Here is a 25,250-nt window from a genome sequence, read left to right as displayed (position 1 = left end):
GTTTTTTACACCCTGATTGTTCCATTCTTTTCTGTGCCTCCTTCAATCTGGAAAGCTACCATTTGGTTCTATATTATTTTCTTTGTCTCCTTTCATTACTCAGATTAACCTCCTTCCTAATATTAATTCCTCAACCCCCATTTCAAAACCTTTGGCAGAGAAGGTCATATTCCTCTTTTCATTGTTCTATACACCCTGTTTTCCAGCTGACCTTTTCTACTCAGTTTCACACAAAATGCACTCATATTTGGTTTCCTCTTTTCCTTCCCTTTTCTTTTCCCTTCATTTATTTCAGTTGTACTCTTTCTTTCAATGGTAATTCTTGAATTCTATAATTCATTCTCTATAGAAATATGTGACAGAATTTCCCATTAGATTTTCCCAGCATTTCCCAATTTTCTTTGTAGTTCATCCTTGGACAACTGAGCCTAATTTTTTGATGTATTTTGTGGGTCTTATGTCCACTGTAATTTGTGTTCTTTGGATAGCATGCAGTGAAGATGGTTATCTCAGCATAAAAAGGAAAAAAAACAGTCATCCTAGTATCATTTCTTCATCTCTATGAAGAAAAATTAGTTCCAGGTAAGATTTTGGCAAATCTGAGTAGTGAAGTCTGAATACTCTTTCTTTCGCAACACCTTCTCATACCAATGAGAAATATTTAAAAATTTTATATTAATAATCCACATCATTCCTTTATTCAGAATGTTTACTGAATGCATACTATCTGTCAAATGCCAAAACATCTTCTTTCATTCCATTTGGGGAAAACAGATAATCTGTAAATGTTATGGGACTAATAAATGAATGACCAGAATGCTGAGAAATGGACATGCAAAAATTACTTGTATTCTGTCCCCAAATAACAATGTATGCAAAAAATAAATGGAAAAAATAATTCTATTTATAGTAGTATCAAAAAGAACAAAACACTTAGGAATCAATTGAAGCAAAAACCCATATAGTGAGAACTACAAAATTCTAAAGAAGGAAAGTGAAGAAGGCACAATCAATGGAGAGATAGCCCATGATTTTGGACAGCAAAATTTAATACTGCTAAATAGCTATACACCCAAAACAATATACATATTCAATAAAATCCCCATCACATTTCAAAGGTATTCTTCATAGAAATAGAAAAATAACTAAAGTTTACATTGACACACAGACAACATTGGCGCACCAAAGCAATATTGAAAGACAGAAACAAAGCTGGAAGCATCGTACTATGAGGTTTTAAATACTAGTATAACTGGTGAAAAGGGGGCAGGGAGAGAGGAAGGAGGTTGGTAAATAAAGAGTAATAAAGGAGTGATCTTGATCAAAGTACATTATATTCATGTATATAAATATCACAATGAAATCTCTGTGTACAATAATTCATGCTAATTAAAAAAACTAATTATATTCTTAAGTTACAGTAATCAAAACAACATGGTGCTAGCATGCAATCAGACATATACACCAAGAGAACAGAACCTGAGAATCATGGGCATTGATGAAGGAAAAGAGGTGCAAGCCAAAAGGATATGTTATATATTCAATAAAATAATAACAGAAAATTCCCCAGATATTGAGGAAGTTTTGCCCATTCAGGTAGAGGAAGACTCCAGGACACTGAACAGAATTGACCAAAATACAACCTCTCCATGGAAAATTCTCATTAAAACAATAAGCACAGAGAACAGAGAAAGAATAAATAATGTATAAAGGTAAATCCATCAAAATGATAGCAGGTTTTTCAATGGAAGCCTTAAAAGCAAGAATGGCATGGAGTGATGTACTTTGAGCACTGAATGAAAATAATTTCAGCCCTAGGATACTCTACCCAGCAAAACTATCGTTCAAAATTGATGGAGCAATAAAAATCTTCCATGATAAACAGAAACTAAAACAGTATATGACCACCAAGCCACCACTACAGAAGATTCTACAAGGAATTTTGCATTCAATAGATGAAAGCAAACAAAACCATGAGCCAACAGGATGTATGAAATCACAGGACAAGAAAAGAGAAATAATCAGAGAGTAACATTTATTCAGCAGCACGCAACCAAATCCATAAATAACAAAAACAACTAAATGGCAGGAATCACCACGTACCCATCACTGAATGTCAATGGACTCAACTACCCCATCAAAAGACACCATTTGGAAAACTGGATTAAAAACAAAGATCTGATAATCTGTTGTTTACAAGAGTTCCATCTTATTGACAGAAATAAACACTGGCTTAAGGTGAAAGGCCAAAAGTTCTACCAAGCCAGTGGCCCCCCAAAACAGGTATAAGTAGCAATACTTATATCAGACAAAGTAGACTTCAAACTTACATTGGTCAAACAAGACAAAAAAGGATACTTCATACTCATAAAATGTACAATACATCAAAAGGCAATAACAATTATCAACCTATATGCACCCAATGTAAGTGCATCCAATTTCATCAAACATACACTAAAGGACTTAAAAGCACACATGGACTACAACACAGTGGCTATGGGAGACTTTAATACCCTTCTATCACCAATAGATAGGTCATCCAAAAAAAATCAACAAATCCTAGAAATAAATGATCATGTAGATCAATTGAACCTAACTGATGTCTACAGAATATTTCAATCTACATCAGCACAATATGTGTTCTTCTTAGAAACCCCTGGAACTTTCTCCAAAATATCTTAAGGCACAAAGCAAGCCTCAGAAAACAGAAATAAACCCCTGCATTCTATCTAATCATAATGTGATTAAACTAGCACTCAACAACAAACACAGCAGCAGCAAATATGCAAATAACTGGAGGCTGAATAACACATTGCTCAACAATAAGTGGGTCATAGAAGAAACAAGAGAAGAAATTAAAAGTTTTCTGGAAGTTGTTGAAAATGAAAACACCACCTACCAGAACCTATGGGACACAGCAGAAGCAGACCTAAGAGGAAAGTTTATAGCTGCAAGTGCATATATTAAAAGGATAGAAATATCTCAAATAAACTACCTAATGCTACATCTCAAACTAGAAAAACAAGAACAAGCAAAACCCAAATCAAGCAGAAGTAGAGAAATAATAAAAAAAGGGCTGAAATTAATGAAATAGAGACCAAAAGAAAATATAAACAACCAATGAAACAAAAAGTTGGTTCTTTGGAAAATTAAACTATATTGATAAACTCCTGGCAAATCTGACTAAAATGAGGAGGGAAAAGACCCAAATTAGTAAAATCATCAATGAAAAAGGGTAGATAACAACAAAAACCAAGGATATCCAGGGAATCATCAGGGACTACTTTGGGAAACTATATACCAATAAATTGGAAAATCATGAAGAAATGGACAAATTTCTAGATAACTTTTGACTATCCAAAAACTGAACCAAGAGGACATTAGCCGTCTAAACAGATCTATAACATGTAATGAAATTGAAGCAGCTGTAAAAGGTCTCCCCCCACCAAAAAAAGTTCAGGACCTGATGGATTGTCTGCTGAATTCTACCAAACCTTTAAAGAAGAACTAATACCAATTCTCCTTAAACTCTTCCATAAAATAGAAATGGAAGGCACACTGCCTAACTCATTCTATGAAGTCACTTTTATACTCATCCTCAAACCAGAAAAAGGACACATTCAAAAAATTCAACTACTTCCCTGTCTCCTTTATGAACACTGATGCAAAGATCCTCAATAAAATAATGGCAAACTGAATCCAACAACATATCAGAAAGATCGTTCACCATGACCAAGCTGGCTTCATCCTGTGGATGTAGGGATGGTTGAACATCCACAAAACATTAAATGTAATACAGAAAATTAATAGAAGCAAAGACAAAAACAACTTGATTATCTCAATATATGCCGAAGAAGCCTTTGATAAGTTTCAACACCATTTCTTGATAAAAGTGCTAATAAAACTAGGAATAGAAGGAATGCACCTCAACATAATGAAGGCTATATATGACAAATCTATACCCAACATCATACTTAATATGGAAAAACTGAAACCATTTCCCCTAAAGTCAGGAATAAGACAAGGGTGCCCACTATCCCTATTCCTATTCAATATAGTCCTGGAATTCCTAGCCAGAGCAATAAGGCAAGAAGAAGAAATAAAGGGAATACAAATAGGTAAAGAAATGGCCCAAGTATCCCTATTTGCACATGACATGATTCTATATCCAGAGACCCCAAAACTCATAGGTACCATAGACAGATTCAGCAATGTAGCAGGATAAAAAATCAACTTACAAAATTCAGTAGACTTTGTATACACCAACAATGAAATTGAGAAAGGATATAGGAAACCAATTCTATTTATAATAGCCTCAAAGCAATCAAATACCTAGGAATAAACTTAACGAAGGATATAAATGACCTCTTCAAAGAGAACTACAAACCAGTGAAGAAAGAGATCAAAGAAGAGTATAGAGATGGAAAGATCTCCCATGCTCATGGATTGTTAGAATCAACATTTTAAAATGACTAAATGAACAATTTACATGTTCAACGCAATATCCATCAAAATTCCAATGACATTCATCACAGAGATTGAAAAATCTACCCTAAAGTTCATTTGGAAACACAAAAGACCACAAGTAGCCAAGGACAGTACTGAGCAAAAAGAGCAATGCTGGAGGTATCACAACACCTGACTTCAAATTATGCTACTGGGCTATAGTAATAAAAACAGCATGGTACTGGCACAAACACAGATATGAAGACCAGTGGAACAGAATAGAGGACCCGGATATGAATCCACACAGCTACACCCACTTTATTTTTGACAAAGTCACTAAAAATATACGATGGAGAAAAGAGAGCCTCTTCAATAAATTTTGCTGGGAAAAGTGGTTATCTGCCTGCAAAAAACTGAAACTAGGTCCATGTGTATCACCCTGTACTAGTATTAACTCAAAGTGGATTAAGGACCCTAATATCTGACTGAAACCTTGCATTTAGTGCAGGAAAAAGCAGTCTAGCCTGATACCTTACTCTGGAATGGTGTGTATTCATAGCCTGTGGTCCTTTCTCAGGGAGGGAGGTGGTGTGTGTGTGTGTCTGTGTGTGTGTGTGTGTCTGTATGTGCTAGGAAAGGGGGAGAGTTTGATGATCTGAATATAATCTGTGGTGAAGGCTTATGAAGTTTTGGGTCCTCAACCTCCAGTCTCACATGATCCCCTTTTCTTCAGAGCACTGGGTTACTTACTACTTATGTAATCTGGTTGCAGCTCTTTGTCAAACGTTGCTCCAGTGACACATCTCTGAAGTGGGTTGTGTAGTTCAGCATGGCAGCTCCTGTTAGAGGTGCTCAACTTTGAAGTTTCTTAGATTGGGTTGTGGCTTGCAGCAGTGTCCCACAGATCCTAAGGCTCTATTCTTTGTTGAGTGGTGATTTATATTCAGGTGGCTCCACTACCTGCATTCCTCTCACCACTTTCTCTGCCATGTTACAGACCATGTACCGGACCCTCCACAACAACTGTTTTTATGCCACAGTGGCATTTTCATCCTTAGCTGCCTACGTGGCTTCTTTGACTCTTTGCATGTGCCAGACCCTGGTCTGTGCACTGTGTATCTTTGTCCCAGGTCACACTCTGGGTGGCTTCTTTGCTCTGAAATGCACTCTGGGTTTCTTTGTCTTAGGCTGTGCACTCAGTATTCTTCTCCAATCACTTAATTAGCACTTTTTTGATCTTTGTTATTGGATCTATAGATGGTGATAATTTCAAAACTGTTTTGCCTTTAGCAGCAACCTGTGCAGTTCTTGTAAGATTCAATTCCTGGCTCTGGTTTGTCAGTCTATGGTCATGGGATGATGTGGGTGAGGGGGCTTGTTCAGAGCCCTAGTTTCCAAGCAAAATCCCAGGGAGTTGATTTTATGATTTTACCTGGAATATATATTCCAGTTATTTTAAAGATGAGACAATACCTAGAGCTTTGTAATTTATTATTCCTTTTTGCTTCTCTGTTTTTAAGGTCCATTAGCTCTACTTTTTTGGTATGGTTTGTATTCAGTTTTTTAATTCTAATTTTTTCTTCTTTTTAGTTGTTAATTATGAATGCATTTCAAACCAGCAGGCATTCTCTACTTACATTGCTTAAAAATACTAAGTTTGTACTTGGGTATAGCTCATTTTTAGAACACATGTTCAGCACACTCAAGGTCCTGGGTTTGATCTCTACCACAATAAAAATTAAATTTACAACATTTACTTATGAATCAAATCTTTTAAATATATTTGACATACTTCTTTACACGGTGACTGTTTCTTCATTCTAGAAGTCATATAAGTATCTTAAAGTCTACAAGATAGCATTATACCCATTGTTTGTGCAGCTATTATTAATTTTCATGAACCAATTTACTCATGAATTACAGGATTTTTCTCTTAATGTTTTCATGTTTCTCCCTTCAGCATTTCCTTTACATAGTGGAGAAAACTAACTGATGTTATTGTTTTGTTTTGTTTTTCAAACAGTATTTCTTTCTGCCCTATTGTAATTATCTCTGTTTCAGGAACTCCAAATGTTTTTGAACTGTTTACTCAGAAAATTATTAATTATAGTATTTGAGTTTTCTTTTGTTCTGCTTTAATTTTGCCTTTCAACTTTTAAACTCAACAAAATAGTGCAGAGTTCTTAATTAGATTCACTATGCACTATGTTATCTTGAAATCAGGAGTCCTCTCAAAAATAATTCCTTAAGTAGAAGCAGATTAGTTTGTTTTTGAAAATTCAAACTTTCATTTACTCTACCATAACAAAATACCCATAAGTGATAGGCCCTGAACTGGACTAAAATATGGTATAAGATCATACTATCTTTTCATACTAATCACCATATATACAACTCGTCTTTTGTGTATATTAGATTAATTAAAGCATTTCTTTGTTCCCCTATCATCAATATTTCTTGAGCATTTACAGTGTACTAGGCACAATAGAACATACAACAAACACACCTGTTCTTAAGTAGCTTACATTCTAAAAAGAAAAAATATACTTCTTTTAAAATGGAATTTTTGTTTGGTGTTTTCTGTAAGGTACTGAGGATATAGTTTGTAGGATGACCTTTGGGTATAACTTAGCTCCATCATTATTTCAAAAGGAGAGGGAGCATTTTAAAGGAAAGACAGTGACAGCCACTCAGGATAGGTAGTGTTTCCAGGGAGACAACCACAATCTCATCAACCAAGAAGAGATGTGTTGCTGTTAGGAGGATGAGGGAAGTAGTTTGTGAGATGCAAACAAAGGAAGTAGGCTGTTTTAGACACTGAGGGGAGTCAGAAAAATCATGTGGCTTTTTCCAAAGCATATAGCCACCAAGTAGGAATAGTTGATGACAAAACAAAATGCTAAAAAAAAGAAGGAAATCTTGTGCACTTGACAAATAGGATGAAGGATCCAAATCAAAGGCAAGCTAAGAGTATCAAAAATATTTTAAAACAAAAGTGACTTGGAAGCACAGACTATACAGCTAATGCTACCCAATGTCATAATGGGCCAAGAGCATTGTGGCTTCCTAAGTTAGAATATGCCATATTCCAAAATCTCAAATGGGGTACATTACGTTTTTCTAATTGGTGTTCCTCACTCTGCAATTGCTTTTCATGTAGTAGCCCAGGGAATATGGGACATGCTTGAGCAAAGTAGTTGTGTTAGTGGTATTTTTCCTTTTGTGATAAACTTTGTATTTAAACTTGGTTAAACTTTGATCACAAGATAAAAGCAAGTGCACACAAGGGAGATAGGAGGATAGGTAAGACACCTAAAAAATTAGCTATCATTTGTTGCCCTCAATGCAGAGAAACTAAAGAAGATAACTTAAAAGCAACTGAGGCCAATAAAAGAAGGGGACCAGGAACTAGAGAAAAGGTTAGATCAAAAAGAATTAACCTAGAAGGTAACACACATGCACAGGAAATTAATGAGTCAACTCCCTGTATAGCTATCCTTATCTCAACTAGCAAAAACCCTTGTTCCATCCTATTATTGCTTATACTCTCTCTTCAACAAAATTAGAGATAAGGGCAAAATAGTTTCTGCTGTGTATGGGGAAAGGTTGGGGGGTGGAGTGGGTAGTAAGGGAGGGGGTGAGGGCAAGGGGCAGAAATGTACCCAAGCATTGTATGCACATATGAATAATAAAAAAGTAAAAATTAAAAAAAAAATAAAATAAACTTGGTTAAAGTCCATTAGCTTCCAAGAGGGAATAAGGAATACATTTTCAAGAATGTACAATTTCCTTTAAGGAAGTTTCAAAACCAAGAGTAATTGACCCAAAAAAGCTGTGGAGAAAGTAGTTGAAATGTGCATTCATAAAAATTTTACTCCATTTATGTGAACTTAATACATGTGTTCCTAGTAATTATGCTTCAATTGTCATGAAAATTTCATAAGACATTACACAAAGCTAGCCATCATATCAAGTTACTACCCTGTTAATATTTTTACAGCACATGAATGTTTGGCAAGTATCAAGAAAAATATTGCAAAAGTAAAAAAAAAACACTAAAAGAAGGTAAACACTTGGGATTTCTTTGTTTTGTTGCTGTGCTTGATATCTAAGCAGTTTATTTTTACTGCATCTTTACTTTTAAGTTTGTTCTTAGGTAAATACAAATAAAATGTGTAGAAAAACAGTGAAAGCTTACAAGTAACTTTCCAAATACCCAAATGGAAACCGTTTCTGCCTTTATCCAGAGTTAATTTTAGATAGAGTCACAACTCTATCTAAAGGAATACTTCTGCACTGTAGTCGAAGGTCTGTACACTAATTGACCATTCCATAGAAACATGTGATTCCAACATATAGTACCCATGAGACACTTTTACCACAGCCTTACAAGTGCTGCAAACTGTAAAGTGAGAACAATAATCACACCTGTGAGTGGAATCAATGAATTATTCCTTTTATTCTCTACCAGGATAAACCAATATATAGGCAGTATTCTTGAGCCATTTAAGGGTTGGGTGGTCTCTGGGAAACTTTGGCCAGAAGATGCCTAGGTTCTTACATCTGTGTGGAAAGAATACAAGCATGACCTGGAACTATAGTACTATTTATTAAAAGAGAGAGAAAGTTATCATAGAGAAAGTAGAGATGACCCCCCCACACCAGGTAGGGTAGAAGCACATAAGTCTTTGTTTGAAAGGCATTTTATAAATTCAATGGGCAAATGTCTGGTAGCATCTGGGTGGACTCTGTGGGATGGACAAGGCTGATTGACAGGCTTGATTTACTCTGCTCTTGAACTTAAGCTAGCACTTAGGAATTTTAATTGCATGCATGACATGGGATCAATATATTCCTGTTTTAAGCAAAGGGCTTTTATATGAGAGATAAAGGAGAGGGAGCAGGGTAGAACCCGCTCAAGGTTTCCTATCTTATAGTTGCAGGAGATTTACAGTTGAACTGCCAAGACTTTAGGATTGCCACTAGGAAAAGCTACATGGTGACTGAGAGTCCCAAAAAAGGTGTCTCCAGTCCCCTCACTTCCCCTTTTTCTGGGCTGTCTCAGAGCCATCTGCTCCTTTTTCTCAGCACCTTCCCTTTATACACAATACTCAAGACTATCCTCCAAGATGACCTATGGACTCCTACAACATTTTAATAAACAACCTAGAGAAGATGCCTCTCCTCAATAGATAATTCAGCTCTTTGCTCAGTTACAGCCTTCAGTTAGGCTGCCCTGTCATCATATCACTCAGCCTGCTCTGCCAGTTTGACCTTTGCATGAGTTCGTTTTTGTCCATGACTGAATGTTCTGTGTCTGGAATGGGTGGTGGGGGACAGTTTATAATTTATTCCTTTTTTTCTATTATTATTTATTTTATTTTATTTCTGAGTTATTATATATCAATGATGCAAGGGAATCTTAGTTTGATAATACAATAAATGTGTACAGTGTACCTTGAACAAGGTCACCCTTCCATTATTTTCCCATTTCCCTCTATCTCTTCCCCTTCTTTCAAACAGTGGGTTTCATTATGCTGTCTTCTTATGTATATCTTAGCATACTTCTACCCTCCTAATGTCAATGACCCTGGTTCAGTCTGTGATCAGAAGGCTTTCAAATTCTTTGTCCTTGTGCGGAGGAATCCATGGCAGGACATGTGGTATAATGTTTATTAAAAGTGAGGGAAGAGAAACACAAGAGGGAGTATGTTGGGTGCAGGTGGAGTCTGACGGAAAGAGAGCATGCTTTTCTTTCTCTGGTACTTTTAAAACTTATGATATTCTATGGGAAGGGAGGAACCAGATGATCCCCATCCAATAATCAATGAGTGGGGAGGGGCATGTGTGGTTCCTGGCCAGGTGACAGTAGTCCCTGAGCCAAAGCATGGTTTATCTAAGATGTAATATTTTTTTATGAGTCCTGAACTTTCCCTAATTTTAGCCTGCCTTACTAACTGCAGGATCTTTTCCTTTCCCTCTAAAATTTATTTACTTATTTTTTCCTTTTTATTTGGCAGTACTAGGGTTTGAACTCAGGACCTCACTCTTCCTAGGCAGGCACTCTACCACTTAGGCCACTCTACCAGCCCTGTAATTTATTTCTTAAATATACTTTCATCAATCCAAAATCTGCAGGTATTTTTATTGCCTTTGATTCACACTCAAATTATCCTTTTGTTTTTAGGTGATAAGAATCTCTAACTTTGTGATCCATTGACTCTTGAAAGATTAATTCTATGGTTTCTTGAGGACTTAGAATGGTTATGACCTCCTCTAGCAAGGCTTTTACTTGGGCATCTTATCAGTAAGGAAGGCCATTTAGACCAATGTCAAGGTTGGGGAGTTATAGTCTCCTCCAGACCATGTGTTTCCAGAGTGAACATCCTTGATGGTGTTGCTCAGAGCCATTGCTTCCCACAGAAATGTTTTCCCCGTCTCCATTTCTCACATTACTTAAGAAACCTCTCTTCAATTCTAGCAGTTATGGCGAGAATAGTTTCTACCTCCTCTCTGCCTCCTTCCTTACCTTCTATTTTTCTTGATTGCTTTTGTTGTTGTTGTTTTCTAGCATGTTTTAGGTTTTACTAGTATTGTCTGAGCTAGTTCACTTATCATTTCTGTCAAACTCAAACAATTTAAAAATATTTCTAATTTAAAACTGAAACTTTTTGTTAAAGAATCTAGTTGTTTGTAGTTTACAGCTTCTAAGTTGAGCTGACAGTTTTGGACTTCTATGTCTTTTCTTGTTGAAAAACTAACCAATTTATGACAATATTTTTGGCTATTGATTTACATCAGGTACACTCACAACCCACTATCAGGTAATTTGCTTATTTTCTGATTGCTTTGCAAAGCCATTCAGACCCAGTCCAGCTGCTCAGAATTTATAAATGAGGTCCTTGCAGTGAGAACTGAGCTGCATCTGGCAGGCAGGGAAAGCAAGATGGTGTTGTAAACACAGATCCTCATGTCCCTGTTGCTCTGGGTCTCTGTTGAGAAATTTTAAAATGTCACAATCTCTTTATGATAATATTTTTGTAGAGATAAAAATTATAGTGATGCTTTCCCATATAAACCCAATAGCATATTGATACATTTCCACTAGAAATGACATTTTAAATGTCATATTTAAATGTTTGTATTATAAAGTCTGTGCATGTATGTATTTATGATCATTATCCATTCCTGATTGCAGGTGTCTCTGGCAGTATCATGATGACAGTCTCCAGTCTCCTTGGTTGTGTCTACAGGAGAGAGGGTCATGATGAACCGTAAGTCCAGACAGAGCCTTATTTGGAGCAAGAACAATAGGAACTACTTGACCTCGTACCAGCAGAAACCAAGACACCATCTTAAACTTCTCATCTACTGAGTATCCACCCAGGAATGTGGGGTCTCTGACCACTTCAGTGACAGTGGGTCTGGGACAGAGTTCACTCTCATCGTCAGCAGCTTCCAGGCTGAAGACATGGGAAATTACGACCATCAGCAGTATTGTAGTGCTCCTCACACGGTGATTAATGCTTGAACATAAACTTCCTCTTAGAGACTCATCAGCTGCTTGCACCCCACACAGCCCTGGCCTGACACACTACCTCCATGTGCCTGGGAGCCCATGTGTCCTGACTTCTTGATGAGAAGGCTTGCATGCTCAACAGAAAATGAAGAGGCTTAGTGTATCTAAGATACTTTGGAACAGAGGTGTCTACAGTTAAATGCAGTGGAGAACCTCTGTATTGGTTTTCTAATTCATCTGTAACAACTTACAACAGACTCTGTGGCTTGAAGATGAAGCATCAATCATTTTACAGCTCTGGGGGTTAGAAGTCCAACACAAGACTCAATGGAAGGCTGTTGGAAGAGTGCCTTCCCATTTGGAGGCTGTAGAAGGGAAATATGTCTCTGTTCTTTCCATCTTTTAGAGTTGAACAGCATTCCTGGGTGAGTGGCCCTTTCTTCTCATCTTCACAACAAGCAAAGTATCAATTCTCACCTTTCTTCTGGTGTCACAGTGCCTCTGTAATCTCTGTATATGCTTTCCAAATGTGGATATCAAGAAACATCAGTTCATATTAATATATACTATGTATGAATGTGATTTTGTATTGAACAGACTTCCTTCTAGTCTCTGTATCTCATTAATTAATAGAATTCAATATTTGGTGACAGGTTTGTGTCTCTCAAAACAATGTACAATTGACAGGCTGGGAAAATGAGAATTCTGTGTATAGAATACCATCATTGATAATTTCCCAAATAAAGACTGGATTTTGTATGGTTATTTGGAACTGGGTATTGTGCACAGGTTATAATCCTGACATAGTTATGTGATTTCAGAGGATGAAAGACCTAACATTCCAGATGACACAGGAATGATGATAGCTTCTAAACTTTTCTTCCATGTGTATCAGGCAATACACACACTAGAAAGTACTCAGTAGGAACAAAAACTAATTCTTACTATTTCTTCACAAGCTTTTGTTGCATGTCGTTAGCAGAAAGCTCAAATGTGCTATCAGATTTCCATGGTCTCCTAGCAACAGGTCTGCGTCTGTCTCTAACATGGTTTACTTTGGTTCCTTATGACAGCCAAGCACATCCATCTTCCAGGGCCTGTACATTTCTAGAGGATTCTTCTCTGAGCTTTGCATGTCTAAATGTCTCCTTTCAGGCATGAACTCAATGATCTCAGCTGGCTGCATTAGAAGCCAGAGAACCATCAATATCAGGGAATAGGAAGCTAAACTGTGAGGTTAGCACAGATGAGAATGTACGTGTATGCAAATAGAATTGTGCATCAGCAGAACCCCTTCTCAACATGAAGGAGCACCTAGAACTTGCAGAGAGACAAGAATGAGAAGACCATAGACTAGATGATGTGGTGGAGAGTGGTTGTGTCTGCGAGGTCTCACCTAAAATGTCAGGACAGGAATGTCCTGTTGAGGAACAGACAATTGATTTTGTGAACCAGACAGCAGAGTTGCCTTAATGTGCAGAACAGCTTGAGTACTGTACTTGGCAGCAGATGGGCATAGCTGGGTGGTAGGGTGAATTCAAATGATGGAAAGAATGGTAGGAATTAAATTTGATGATGTAAGCAATTGATATTACATATAAATTTTCTGTGTGATGTTGTATCCCATGTGTAGAATGAAAATTAATGAGTCAGATGAGGCATCAGTTCCTTCACTGAGTCAATATAGAGATACTGAAAGAAGTCTGAAACCATTGCACTATAGCATAGTGTAGTAGGCAAAACTTTGAAAATGGTTTTTAAGAGGAAAGCGAATGAGCCATCCTTCCTGGAATTTTTAGTTCATGAGGGTGACCATTACAGGGCAGCAGGTACCCACTTGTGTTTTTAAAAGTAACCTTCCAAATCTTCCACGTGCCCAGTGATTTGTGATCATATAAATGCAAGTGTGTGGACTATTTTATAACAACCAACCCTGAAAGAAAATCCTGTCTTCATTAGACTTTTAAATTTTATATTTCAAAACTGAAAAGGCATTTTGAAAACACTGCCTTGGCCCTGCGACATCACTCTTTGTTCATTTCTTAGTGGTCGCTGCTTCTCTGTGTCCATACTCATTTCTCATAATGTGTTTGCCTTCCACTTATTGGTTCAACCCATGTCCCAGATTTGCTCCACTGGTTCAGATTGCTCCCCCCTTTCAGAATCTCATGTAAACATTCACCATAGCAACACCGTCAAGTGGAGTTCTGGTAGCATGTCACAATTCTATTGTGTTCCTCTTGAAGTCCTGATTCCCACCTGCCTTCCAAATTTCCTTTCCTTGGCATTCGCCTCTTAGAGACATCATTTCAAATTCTCTGGTTTCTCAGTCCAAAAGATGAGAAGCAGTAATTCTCTGATGTTCCATTTCTCTCATATCTTGCATCCAATATGTCAGCACTGCTCAACTGCTCTGCCTTTAAAATATGATGAGAATCTGACTGCCTTTCAAAACAACTACCAGTGTGTCAAGAGTACTCTACAGGGAGACACAGAAGACCTGGATATGATCATAAAAGGAAGTTAAAATGGGTCTTTTTGTAATTATTTTGTAAGCTTTCTCAAAGCCCCCAAATAATACAACAGGTATAAAATTAGTGTCCCTATGATGCAACTCCTCACTTCCTCTCTTTCTACCTTGTATTTTGAGTTGGTGGTACTGCTGGAGGACTTTCAGAATAGGGAACAAACTTTCCCTATTCAGGTTTACCAATGTCATGAGTATGGGAGTGAGGTTGGTATAGCACAGTTTCATCCTTGAACTATTAGATTTTAACTTCTTGGTGGCACGCCAAGGTCCCCAAGGCACATGACCATAATAGACCTTGGTGGGTAGTACTGAAGAATAGAGTCTCAAGTTGGTCATATATCTTTTGGTCAATTGCTATTAACTATTGTGAGGAGATCTCTGAATTCTCAGAGGAGAATACTGTCCTTTCCATTGTATTTATATTAGTGGATTCTGAATTATTTCCATCACTAAATTATACAACCTTCAATTTGGTTGATGTATTAGAAGGAATCTTTGTACAAATAAGAGAAATAGCCCTAACAGATGCAAACTAAATGAAATTCATGAGAAAGTTTTGGAAAATGAATAGTAGTTATAATTGGTAGTTAATTATGCTTTTCAGTTTTCTGATACTATAACAAAATACCTGAGACAGTAAGCTTGTAAAGATAAAAGGATTATTTTGTTTTATAGTTTTGGAAGTTCCAATTGAGGATCAAATGACCTCCTTGCTTTTGGTTTGTAGCAAGGCAGAACATGATGGAGATGAGACATGGTGGAATACAGATGCTCATCTCATGGTCAGGATACAAAAAAGAGAGTGAGAGAAGTTATTCAGGGATTCCACAATCTTCTTTCAAGGGCACTCCAACACCTCTCACTAGGTCCCCATTTTTTAAAGTTTGCACCCCTTTACATTAGTGTAAGGGCCCATTGACCAATCCTTAATGTAGGCCTTTGGAGAACACTTCAGGTAGAAGCTATAGCCTTCACAAACACACTGTGAAGGGTGGAAAACCAGGCTATGAGCTGTTGGGTGGGAAATGTGCCCTTCATGTTGCTTTTGAACTAGATGAGGGAACTATTTACGGGATAGAGACTAAAGATTGCAGATGCTACTCCTGACATTGGTCTGGTTTTTATTGCCAGCATCACAACGAGTTTCCTTTGTTGCTTTTCTCAAATTAGGCTGAGGTCACGCCTGACCACTACATGTGTAAGAAGGGGCAACATGAGGTCATGTAGCCTCACTGAACATCTTTTTGGAGTGTCCCTTTACTTGCTTGCTTCATGCAAAAAGTGTTACATTAAAATTGATCCCCACTGATATAGAATACATAAGTGTGAGAAAGAGACAAACTTCCAATTGGAGAAATAGCAGTGAGGAAGAAGAAGCTCTTTATTCACTTCCAGTTGCATGTTATATGAACAAATGAGAAGCCCATTTTCATCATCTAAGGAAATAAATTTAGTCTATCCAACAGTACATTTAGGTAGGTTTTTTTTTATTGTTGCACTAGACTTTGGATTGGAGAAGTGATGGGAAGAGGGCATGGCATAGCACTTGAGAGATCTGGTTTTAGCCTCAGCTCTGCCATGATCTAAGTAAATGTCTTGGTTATGACATTTCTGTCCTGGTTTCAATTTCCTCGCATCAGGGGTATGATGGATGATCACTAATATGCTTTTTGCTTTTTAGTCTCTAAAAAGAATGGGGAACATAGATAAGCAGTCTTCTGGGACTGAAGAAACCACTGTGATCACCACAGGGCATAGGTTCCTGTGGTTATAGACAACATTCATCTTCAGTTTCCCACTGACATTTTTTATTCATGTATTACCATATTTGTTGTATACAAGAGTGTGGTGTGAGCCTTAAAATAAGCAAAAGATTTTATTTTTCAAGAATAGATTTAATTTTACATTTAAACTAATCAAAAGTTTTAATTTTACATTTAAACTAGTCAGAGAGCAGTATTATAGGAAATGAACAAAACAGACATCTCTCACAATTCTCAGCCAAGTTTTCTTTTGTGCATTTATGCTTTTAAGGTTAAGGTTGATTATATCACTTCTCCTGTCTTATAGCACAATACCAGCAAATTTTGTTAATGGTGTATTCTTGATAAGACCATTCTCCACAAGGCCCAGAAAGGTGCTTTCCTCTACACAGTCACTCAAGAACCTAGCCTGACAAAGACTTCACCATCTTGTGTTTGTACTATCTGGAGCACATGAAAATTGTGCAATGACTTATATGTGAATTCCACTCCAATAAAATTAAGTCATTCACTAATAGGTCAAAAACCAAAAGAGAGAAAAAAATCTCTCTCTTTATTAAGCTAGTAAAAGAAGACTATAAATTTTATCACTTTTTCATGTTCATACAACTTTACTGGCAATTCAAGCACTTTGATACTTTAACTCCATTGACCTTCTTCCTGATGTATTTGGTGTTATTATAATATGTTTTATTTCAATGTCTATTTTGTCTCTGCATTCTCTGTGTCTGCCTTTTCTTTTCTTTCTCTCTTTTTTGAAAAATTTTAATTGGGATATATTCATATAAAGGAGGGGATCCATTGTCCCATTTCCAAATAGGCTTATATTGTGTATTTGTTAGATCACCCACCATCTCCCACACTTGACTGCCTCCCCATCCACTTAAACAATTTCAAGCAGTTTCTTTGTTCTATTTAATGTAAGTATATGAAGTCCATCAACCTTGTATCCCCACTGTAAGCATACTTTAACTCCTTCCTTTGCTTTACCTTACCATGTATCTTCCATGCCCTATTTCAACAGCTTTAAATATATATCCTTATATCCTCTACTATCAGAGCTGTTTTATTTTACAATATTGTTGATGCTTTATCATTCTCTTTTCCTTTCCCTCCTTATCCATGTTCCATAGAGTAGTTCCACTATTACAAACATGTTATACATATGAGTTTGTACATGATCATGCTTGTTTTTGTGTGTATGTTTACTTTTTGAATCTGTCTTCCATGTATGGGAGAAAGCATGTGGCCATTGCCATTCTGAGCCTGGCTTACCTCACTTAACATGATGTCCTCCAACTGCATCCATTTACCTTCAAACCACATGTCACTGTTCCTTAAGACTGAGTAAAACTTCATTGTGTATATATACCACATTTTCTTGATCCATTCATCAGTTGTAGGGCACTTGGGTTGCTTCCAAAGCTTGGATGTGATGAACATAAGTGTATAGGTGTCTCTATTTAATCCTTATTTCGCTCCTTTGGATAGAAGCCCAGTAGTGGTATCAATGGATCATATGGCAATTCTATCTTTATGTTTTTTGAGGAATCTCCAGACTGCTTTCCATAATGGTTGTACTAACTTGCATTCCCAACAACAGTGTATAAAGGCTCCTGTTTTACTATATCTTCACCAGCATTTGTTGTTGTTGTTGCCCTTGAATGTGTCCATTCTAACTGGGGTGAGATGAAATTTTAGTGTAGTATTAATTTGTATCTTTTTTATACCTGGGGAAGTTGAACACCTCTTCATGTATTTACTGGCCATTTGTACCTCTTGCTTTGAGAATTCCCTGTTTAATTCGTGTGCTTATTTCTTCATTGGGATGATGATTCTTTGGGGGTTAAGTTTTTGGAGTTCCTTGTAGATTTTGGGTATTTGTCCCTTATCAGATATGTTGTTGGCAAAAATTTTCTCCTATTCTGTGGGTAGTCTCTAGATTCTAGTGACTTTCTTTTGCTGTGCAGAAGCTTTTTAGTTTGATGCTGTCCCATTCATTCTTTTAGATGCTGGGCCTTTTAAGTTCTACTTAGGAAGTCATTCTCTATTCCTATATGTTCCAGTGCATATACTACTACTACTACTACAGTGCATATACATATACAACTACTACTTTCTGTAGTTGTTTCAAAGTTTCAGACCTTTTATTAAGATCTTTGATCCACTTGAGTTGGTTTTGGCTCAGGGTGTGAGACAGGGATCTAGTTTCAGACCTCTACATGTGGATATCCAGTTTTCCAAGTAACATTTGTTGACAGATGGAGCATCTGTCTTTGCTCCATCGTGATTTTTGGGCTCCTTTGTCGAAGATCAGTTGACTGTAGGTGCATTGGTTTTTGTGTGGGTATTCTGTTCTAATCCATTGGTCTCCATATCTGCTTTTGTGTCAATACCATGCTGTTTTTTATTATTATTGCTCTGTAGAATAATTTGAAGTTGGGAATTGTGATACCTCCAGCATTAGACCTTTTGCTCAGAATTGCTTTGACTAGTTGCAGTCTTTTGTGTTTCCATATGTATTTGGGGGTTGATTTTTTTCTCTCTATGAAGACTGTCATCGGGATTTTCATAAGGATTTTGTTGAACATGTAGATTGGTTTTGGTAATAAGGCCATTTTCACAATGTTGATTTTACCAACCTATGAACAAGAGAGATCACTGCACCTTCTGATGTCTTCTTTAACTTTTTTCTCAGTGTTTTATAGTTTTCATTGAAAAGTTCTTTGGTTTCCTTAGCTAAATTTATTCCAAGATACTTTATTCTTTTTTGAAGTTATTGTAGATAGAATTGTTTCCCTGATTTCTTTTTTAGTCTGTTGGTTGTTGGTATACAGGAAGACTACTGTTTTCTGTATATTAATTTTGTATCCTGCTAATAAACAAAAAGAGTTTATGATTTCTAATAGTTTTTTGGTGAAGTTTTAGGGTCTTTGAGGTATAGGATCATGTAATGTGCAAGTAAAGATAGTTTGACTTCTTCCTTCCTTATTTGAATACCTTTTATTTCCTGCTCTTCTCTTATTGCTCTGGCTAGGAATTCCAAAACTATATTGAATAGAAGTGGGAAAGTGGGTATCCCTGCCTTGCTTCTGACTTTAGTGGGAATGTTTTCAGTTGTTCTCCATTTAGTGTAATGTTGGATCTAGGTTTGTGGTACATTACCTATACTATGTTGAGAAACATTCCTTCTATTCCTTGTTTTTTTCAGAGCTTTTATCATGAAAAGATAAAAGAGTGTTGAATTTTTTCAAAGGATTTTCCTGCACTTCTTGAGATCATTTGGTTTTTGTTCTTGCTTCTGTTTATATACTGTATTATATTTATAGATTTTTATATGTTGAGCCATCCTTGCATCCCTGGAATGAAACCAACTTGGTCATGTTGGTCTTGTAGTGTTGTTGAATTCTGTTTGCCAGTATTTTGGTGAGTATTTTTGTGTTTATATTCATTACAGACATTGGACTATAATTCTCTTTTTGGTTGCATCATTATTGGGTTTTGGAATGTGTGTCAATAGTACACACTTTGAATAGATTGAATGAGATTGATAGTGTTCCTTTCCTTTGTATTTCCTGGAAAAGTTTGAGGAGTTTTAGTATTAGTTCTTCTTTAATGGTTTGGTAAAATGCAGCCATAAATCCATCAACTCCTGGGCTCTTCTTTCTAGGGAAGCTCTTTATTACTTCTTCAGTCTTATTGCCTGTTGCAAGTGTATGTAGGTGGTTAATTTCTTTTTGGTTCAGTTTTGGTTGGTTATATGCAACTAGAAATTTATCCTTTTCATCTAAATTTTACAGTTTACTTGAATATATTGTCAAAGTACTCTCTAATGGTTCTCTGGATTTCATTAGTATTTGAGGTTATGTTTCCTTTTTCTTCTTTGATTTTATTAATTTGGGTCTTTTCCCTCTTCTGTTTTATCCCGTTGACTAAGGGTTTATTGATCTTTTTAATCTTTTCAAATAACCAACCTTTTGTTTCATTTAATCTTTGTATAGTTTTTTTCTGTCTTGAGCTTATTGATCTTGGTCCTAATCTTTATTAATTTCTCTTCATCTGCTAGTTTTTGGTTTGGTTTGGTCTTATTGTTCTAGAAGGCTATGACACATCGTTAGGTTGCTTAGAGAAATCTCTGATTTTTCTTCATTGTTTTTTTTAGATATTGGCACTTACAGCTCTAAACTTTCCCCTTTGCATTGCCTTTGTTGTGGCCTACAGCTTCTGGTAGGTTGTATTTGCATTTTTATTAGAGTCTATGAACTTTTTATTTACTTTCTTATTTCTTCAGTCACCCACTGGCCATTCAGCAGTGTGTTTTTCAGTCTCCATGCGTTTGAATATTGTTTGGTTTCTTTAATTGTTGAGTTCTACAGGAGGGTCATTTCAATTGTACTAAGTTTGTTGAGTTGTGCTTTGTGTCCTAAAATATGATCTGTTTTGTGTAAAGTACAAGAGTGGCAGAAAAGAATGTGTTTTGAATGGTTATTGGATTTAATACTCTGTAGAAGTCTATTATATCCATTTAACATATGTATTAATTCTGAAGTTTCTTTGTTTATTTTTTGCCTGGATGGCTTATTTTTGGTGACAGCATGGTATTCAGGTCTACCTCTATCACTGTGTTAGGGTCTATCTGTGCTCTTAAATCCATTAGTGTTTTGGTTTCTTTAAATGTAGTTGGGTGCCCCTATGTTTGCTGTGTATACATTAAGAATTGGTATTTCCTCTTGATGGGTTGTTTCTTTAATTAATATTAATTGAATTTCATTTTCTCTTCTGACTAATTTTAGTCTGAAGTCTACTTTGTCAGATACTAGTATAGTACTCTTGTCTGTTTATGGGTTCATTTGCTTGGCAAAAGTTTTTCCACCCTTTGGCTCTAAGTCAGTGTGTATTTTTTTGAGTTGAGTCTCTTATAAACAACATATGGTTAGGTCTTGTTTTATAAACCCGGTTTGTTAATCTATATCTTTTAATTGGGACATCGAGGCCATTGATATTCAGTGTTAGTATTGAGAGGTGCATGGTGTTTCCAGTCATTTTCATTCCTCTGTTGTTTACTTTTTACTTATTTCTTGTTCCCTATTCAGTTTGGTCAAAGTTTATTCTTTCTTGAGTCTTCCTGTCTCACTTCAATTTCTTCTTCTGTACGTAAGAGTACTTTAAGTATTTTCTGCAGTGCTCGTTTGGTAGTCATGAATTCTTTTAGCTTTTGCTTGTTGTGGAAAGGTTTAATTTCTCCTTCAATTAGGAAGGATAGTTTTGCTGGATAGACTAGTCCAGGTTGACAGTTATTTTCTTCAGGGCCTGAATTATGTTTTTCCATGACCTTCTTGCCTTTAGAGTTTGTGTTGTGAAATCTGCTATTATTCTAATGGATTTGCCTTTATATGTTACTCATCTTTTCTCTTTTGCAGTTTTCAGAGGTCTTTCTTTGTTCTCTATGTTCAGTGTTTTGATTATGTTATGTCTGGGGGTGTTTTTTCTTTTCTTTTTTTTTTTTTTGGTCCTGTTTGGTGTTCTGTAAGCTTCCTGCACTTGGATGACTTTCTCTTTTCAAGGTTCTCACTAGGTAGTCTAAGTTGGCCTCAAATTATTGACACTCCTGCCTTAGTTTATAAGTTCTTAGATTATAGGTATGTACCAACAATCCTATCTGTGCTTTTCTGTATAAAATATGGCCCTCAAATCCATCCTCTCAATATGTTAAAATTTTATTCTGTCCAACTCTTCAGGTGAATAAGAAATTTGAGAATGGCATTCCAATTGTTTTTTATGCTGTTTCTCCTCCTTTTCTCTCAGGAATTTTTTGTCTGACTCTTTTTCCTCCATTTCTTCTTTTTTTTCTCCCTGCCTTTTTCTTTCCCTCCTCCCTTCCCTCTTTATCTCTTGTCTCTTCTTTTATTTTCCAGCATGTTTTATTATTTCACCAGGATATTTAATCTGAGGAAATTAGCCCATACTTTTGGGATACTGAATCTGTCTCCAATTATTTTTAATTTAACATATGATCTCTTTATTAACTCATTTAGCAATTTGAAGTTTGAGAGTTTCTAAGTTGATATTAGACTTCTAAAGTGTCTTTTGTAGTAACGTGATTGCTGCACCATAACTATAATGTTGACATAAAATGCATGTATATTTGCAATTGTTATATCTTTGTGATGGAGTATTACTTTTATCAATATGGAGTTACCTTCTTTGTTTCTTTTGATTAATTTTGGATTGAAGTATGGCTTGTCAGTTAAGAGTACATCTACTCCTCTTTCTTGCTTTCTGACTCCATTTTCTTTATAGCTTTTTCTACCCATTTACTTAAAGTCTGTTTGTCTTTGCCAGTAAGGTGCATTTCTTGCAGGCAATAAATGGTTGAGCCTTGTTTTAATCCTGCCTTCCTCTCTGTATTTTTTGATTGGAGAATTGAGAAAATTAACATTTTGCATTATTATTGAAAAATATTCCTGTTCTTTTGTTGGCAGTTATTTTCTTTCTGGGCTTGAAATGCATCATTTACTCTGATGGATTTTCCTGACATGTGACTTGGAGCTATTCTCTTACAACTTTCAATATTCTTTCCTTATTTTGTAAGCTTAATGTTTTAACTGTAATATGCCTTGGAGAGGTTCTTTTCTAGACTTGCCTGTTTGGTGTCCTCAATGCCTCCTATACCTGTATGACCCCTCTTTCTTAAGATTTGAGAAATTTTCTGCTATTAGTTTATTGAATGTATTTTCTATGCCTTTAGCTTGCATGTCTTCCCCTTCTTCTATGGTCATGATTCACAACTTTGATCTGTTTAAAAACAAAATTTACACTTTATTTAGATTTAAATATTTATTATTGTAGATTCTGATTATACAAAATGACAAGGCAGGAGATATATTCAGGGAAAAGACAGATGACAACAAACATTTCAGTTGTTTTGATGGCCTCTGATTCTGTCTTGAACATGAAGCAGAAGTGTACACATTTAAATTCTGAAAAGCTTATAAAACTATAAGTTCAACTCAACAAAGAAATAAAAAGAATAGAGGAATAGAAAGAGTAACAACCCAATGTGTACCAGTAATGCCATGCTCTTGCACTCAAACTTTAAGTATAACTTGTTGCTTTTTTTCATTTTGTGGTACTGGGGATTGAGCCCAAAGCCTCTTGCATGGTAAGTGACTCTAACACTGAGGTATACCTCAGCACTTGTTTGCTTTGGTATAGGGTCTTGCTATGTAGCCCAGGCTGGCCTTGTACTCAAGATACTCCTGCTTCCATCTCTCCAGTGTTGCAATAATGTATTTTTCACACCACACTGAAAATTCTGAGTAGTCAAATTTGATGGTGGGCTTCATTGTAATATTTTATAATTTTTTTCCTGTCTTGTATACCTCATCAAAATTTATTTCTTCAAAAAATGATAACATGGTACTTTTTAACTGAGTTAACAGTGACAATAGGGGTTGTATCTAAAATAATTAAAACAGTTTCAGAGTGGTACTACCAGAGATCACTCAGAGGTGAAGCATGGAACTTCCAGTGGCACATACTGGAAGAAAAGACAGGTATTCAAAGCATGAGAGTTCAAACTGGGACTTATTATGTAAGCAAATTATCAATTGTTATTATATCCAATTGGAGGCCTAAAGACAATAATATCCAGTGAGTAAGTGGCCTACAAAACCTTGTGGCTTTTATTCCAAATATTAAATATGCAAGAGGAAGTCCATTTAGAAAGATTTTCAGTTGTATTCAATGGTTTCTGAATTATCTGTGGGAAAGTCTGACTTAGTTGTACAGCATTTGATATGGGTCCATTATTAAATCCAAATCATGTTATACATAAAAATGTATGTTAAGCAAAGCCACATTACTTGGTCTTTGATCTGTCAAAGTGTTCTTCCCATGTGCTTTGAGTCACTTTCATCCATTTTCTTAGTGCTCATTCTCAACCTTCATTACAAGAAGAATACACAGGACCTTCAGCAAGGCAGGCACATTATGGAAAACTTGCTGTCAGGTATATGCAGGGCTTCATAAATGGTGGATAAGAACTTTATATCTTTCCAACTATGTTTCCACTTGATTTTGCAACTATGAAGCTTGGCTGAGAGCATGTCAGGTTTGGGTAAGTCAGCATGGTGTTCCTCTGTTATGTGAATTTTAGCTGTCTTATGACTGAAGGTAACTGAAAAAAAATTGAGTTTTGAGGTATGTTTCTTGGAATATACCTTTAGGTTCCTGAATAATGTGCTAAACTGCTGGAACACTTAGTGTTTCTTTATAATAACTCAGAGGTTAGCTGTGATCCCGGATTTCCTTATATCCTATGGAATTTCCCAGGGAGTTTCATTTCAATATCAAGTTTGGTCACCAAATTTGTGGCTTCCTCAAACCAAACCCCTGATAAATTTTAATATTTTACATCGGAAGTGATGGAATTAATGAAGGACTGCAGTCAAGTCACCTGCTGCAAACAAGAAATCAGAAGTTTGTCTCTAGAGTTTCCCCAAAGGCTCCATTATTTTTATTTATTTATTTTTATTCTTATGTGCATACAATGTTTAGGACATTTCTCCCCTCTTCCCCCTGGCCCTATCCCCCACCCCCGCTCTCTCCCTCACTTCCAGACAGAAACTGTTTTGCCCTTATCTCTAATTTTGTTGAAGATAGAGTATAAACATTAATAAGAAAGATCAAGAGCTTCTGCTAGTTGAGATAAGGATAGCTATACAGGGAGATTCCTTGCTTTGCTTTCATGTACAAATATGTTACATTCTAAGTTGATTCTTCTTGAACTAACCTTTACTCTAGTTCTTTGTCCCTTTCTCCTATTGGCTTCTGTTGCTTTAAAGTTTCTGCATTAGTTCCCTAAAGACTCCTTTAAAAGTTAAGACATTTTTAAGAACAACAAAGGAAAAATAAAATCAAAATCACTGTAGTACACTGTTCAAATGCTCATCTGGTTATAATTATTTCAACTAATCTTTCCTTCATGATT

The 25,250-nt window shown here is 36.2% G+C and overlaps 1 pseudogene and 1 gene segment (V, D, J or C); one reads left to right on the top strand and one right to left on the bottom strand.

Annotated features, from left to right (window-relative positions):
* The window catches only part of LOC109699244 (immunoglobulin kappa variable 4-1-like), a 935,238-nt gene that overhangs the window by 222,771 nt on the left and 687,217 nt on the right, over positions 1-25,250 (top strand).
* On the bottom strand, positions 23,992-25,211 carry LOC141414986 (52 kDa repressor of the inhibitor of the protein kinase-like; annotated as a pseudogene).

This window comes from Castor canadensis, chromosome 12 (assembly GCF_047511655.1).
Source record: "Castor canadensis chromosome 12, mCasCan1.hap1v2, whole genome shotgun sequence".
NCBI lineage: Eukaryota > Metazoa > Chordata > Mammalia > Rodentia > Castoridae > Castor > Castor canadensis.
This window is presented reverse-complemented; position numbering and strand designations above follow the sequence as displayed.